Raw genomic sequence first — 4,101 nt, 5'->3', positions numbered from 1 at the left:
TAACTATTTTGATCTTATTTACGGTGCCTGAAATACAGAGGGTAAAAATTTCAGGGAAATTGATGGGTTACTTAAAAAGATACGAAAGAGAACTAAGGCGGTGACGAGAGCTGGAGCTCGATAACTATTTTGATCTTATTTACGGAGCCTGAAATACAGAGGGTAAAAATTTCAGGGAAATTGATGGGTTATTTTACAAAGATACGAAAGAGAACTAAGGTGGGGACGAGAGCTGGAGCTCAGTAACTGACTTGATCTTATTTACTAACTTTGAAGTATGTCTGCTTTTAAATTTCGGGAAATTGATGGGTTATTTACAAATATACGAGAGAGAACTAAGGCGGGGGATGAGAGCTGGAGCTCGATAACTGACTTGATTTTATTTACTAACTTTGAAGTATGTCTGCTTTAAATTTCGGGAAAATTGGTCTGTTACTAACGATCTTGTATAAATGAACTAAGGTGGAGGACGAGAGCTGGAGCTCGATAATTGTTTGGATCCTATTTACTATGTCTGAAATACAGAGGGTAAAAATTTCAGGGAAATTGGACTGTTACTAACGATCTTGTATAAATGAACTAAGGTGGGGGACGAGAGCTGGAGCTCGATAACTGTTTTGATCTTATTTACGGTGCCTGAAATACAGAGGGTAAAAATTCCAGGGAATTTGAATAGGTATTAACGAAGATACGAGAGAGAGCTAAGGCGGAGGACAAGCGCTGGAGCTCGGTAACTAAATTACTGTATTGAAATACGTTTGAAATATGATTATTTTTAAATTTTAGAGGGATTGGAATGATAGTATTCATTATACGACAGGGGACTAAGGCAGGGAACGTGAGCTAGAACATGCTTACTAACACGATTTATTTGTGTAAAACTGACTTGCTTAATGAAAAGGAGCAAACATACGATGTTGGAAAATAGCTGAACTGAATGAAAGGAGAGAGAGAGAGAGAGTGGAGGGACGGTCCAGATATTATTATGGAGAAGATAAGATACGATATGATAAGAGGCGACCTACAAGAAGCGTCTGGCTGGCCGGGCTTAAGGTAAATAAAGGTGACGCGAGAGATTGCGAGGTAAGGGGGGAGGGAGGTGATGTGAGGTACGAGACCTGAAAACCTTGGTCCGAACAGGTGATTTTCTAAATTTACCTGAAAAACTATGGCTTACATAGACGATTTTTGTAAGTTGAAAACAGGTAAAATATGTCCGTAGAGTTCTCCTGGAAACCCTAAAGTGCTACACACGTTATTTGAATTTCTCCCATAAGCCCTTAACAAACTTCTATGTCTCGGAAATTATTTTCATCATAAGAATTCCATACTTCTAAAATCTCGGAAATTACTCACTCATAAGAAATCCTTGCTTCCAAATCTGTGACTCCCCAAATTCACCTGAAAACCCTAAAGCGCTACAGGGGAATTTACAAATTCACCTGAAACCCCGAAGCGCTACAGGGGAATTTTCTCCCAGAAAAAAAATTCCTCTGTGGCGCTTACACCCTACTACTGTGCACAACATATATTGTCAAGAAATGACTGAACCCCTTGTTAGGGCCTGACAGCTGAGTGGCAGCGCTCGGGATTCGTAGTCCTGAGGTTCCGGGTTCGATCCCTGGTGGATGCGGAAACAAACGGGCAGAGTTTCTTTCATCCTGATGAGCCTGTTCACCTAGCAGTAAATAGGTGCCTAGGAGTTAGACAGCTGCTACGGGGGGAGGCCTGGTCTAGGACCGGGCCGCGGGGACGCTAAGCCACGAAATTATCTCAAGAAGATAACCCCTTCTGTTTTTCACCTCAAATTTGCGGTAACTTGTTCATAAAGCTAGACATAGGAGGCTTGTACCAACATATACTGTTCCGCAGAGCAACAGTATGTTTCGGGATATTTAATTTTGGGTTATGTTTCCGCTATGCAAGGTTTAGGCACAATAAATTGTTCATTAATAAACAATAAACACATGCTCAAATGATGCTCTATTGAGAGTCAACTTACCCGCCGCCACGACCCCCACCACCACCACGTCCTCCACCGCCACGACCACCACCGCCCCGACCACCACCTCCCCTACCACCATCTCCCCGACTACCACCTCCACGACCACCACCACCTCTACGTCGTGCGAAAGGCTCAGGGTTGGCCATGGTCCCGCACACAGCGGCCATCAACACTACCACCAGTATCTGGGGAAGAAAGAGATAACGAGGTCAAACTTGTGACTTAACTCATTGTTGCTGACCATAACAGCTAATACCAGAAACAGGAGAAGCACACTAGTACCAGGAGTTGTTCTAGTACCATCAGCTGCATTAGTATCAGCATTAGTGAGTCTACAGGAGCAGCACTAGTGGGTCTATAAGGAGCAGCACTAGTACCATCACCAGCAATGGCACCAACACTAGATAAAAAAGAACAACCAAATTATTACTACAAACCAAGATTCTGAGATAGTTCATGGTGACTGACTGCAGCAACTGAACTCTCTAGGTCCCCAAGTGGTGCCTCTCAGCGCGCTTCTCCGGTATATAAGCCTAGACACCCTCCTAGAGTGTCGTCATTATGGTTGCCAGGTGCTCAGTACAACCATTCGGACACGGGGAGGAAATTCATTTGAGCTCTACCTGTGCGGCGCGGAATAGTGAATTCTATGCTGATAAAGAAAGAGTTATGAGAAATGTGATGATAAGGACAATAATAATATACGCGAAATCCTCAGGTGACGAGTATGGAATAATTTGAAAGGTGCCGAAGATTTGGGAAGCTATTTATGGGAGGGGGGAATCCCTCTGTTATTGTTGGAATGTCTGTATTATTCTGGCTCAGGCTATTTCCTGTGCTTCAAACTGTCTGTTTACTTTCTTTTATAGGCAACTGTGAGTGTCTTTTTTGTGGGAGACACAGATAGATATATTTATTAACATATATGCAACTAAGCTCAGAAACAACAGCAACAGAAAGAGGAGCATCAACATAAATGTGAGTCTCAACAGAAACAAGTAGGAATAGAAACAGTAATAGGAACAACACAGAAATATTGGCAAATAAAGGCAACAAACATAGCAACATAAACAAGAGCAACAACAGAAATATAAACCTCACTCATTTCAACAAGGCAAGACAACAACATCTCTTTCCAGGCGATTAACGATGCATAAGCCAACAGGGCTCCATCAAGGAACATATAATCTCTTCCCACAACCAGACCATCACCAGAGAAGTCTTAGCAAAACACACAAGAATCATCGATAGATACAGCGGTAGCAGGCGGCTTCATATCTGTGAGGCACTACACATTAAGAAGTCAACATCAGCAATCAACAGTCAATTAATGCACAACTATATTCTACCCACTTCAAGACTCCGCACCAATATAGAAGCATCAAGAAATATGGGCCAATAGGCCCTTTGCATTTACTTACATTCTTCCCTTTAACTTACCCAATATTATACCCATTGTTTCATGTTCTATCATGTGTTGAAAGTTTGTTTTCACATCATCCAAAACTGTTATAACATATCACCTCACCCAAATGCAGGTATATAAAATGAAAAGCCGTTTGAATTATAGCATAGTAAGAAATCTGTTTAGTGTTTGCAGGTTATAGTTGTGTGTGTGTAAACTAAAGCCTTTGAAAATGTAATAAGTTATTACGAAACGCGTTCAAGTGTCGCGTCAGACTAGAAATAAAAATGAATTTTGGAGAACTGATTTTTCAATTACCATCGACAGTGAAAAGAAAAATAAGAAATATTGAGAATATTCGTGTTAGAATTATTACTCTTACTTTTTCGGTCATATTTAATAATATATGTCTACAGGAAAGACTGCCTATATATATATATATATATATATATATATATATATATATATATATATATATATATATATATATATATATATATGTCGTACCTAATAGCCAGAATGCACTTCTCAGCCTATTATGCAAGGCTCAATTTGCCTAGTAAGCCAAGTTTACATGAATTAATTGTTTTTCGACTACCTAACCTACCTAACCTAACCTAACCTAACTTTTTCGGCTACCTAACCTAACCTAACCTATAAAGATAGGTTAGGTTAGGTTAGGTAGGGTTGG

Source organism: Procambarus clarkii, chromosome 54, assembly GCF_040958095.1.
Source record: "Procambarus clarkii isolate CNS0578487 chromosome 54, FALCON_Pclarkii_2.0, whole genome shotgun sequence".
Classification (NCBI taxonomy): domain Eukaryota; kingdom Metazoa; phylum Arthropoda; class Malacostraca; order Decapoda; family Cambaridae; genus Procambarus; species Procambarus clarkii.
Note: the sequence above shows the minus strand (reverse complement) of the source record.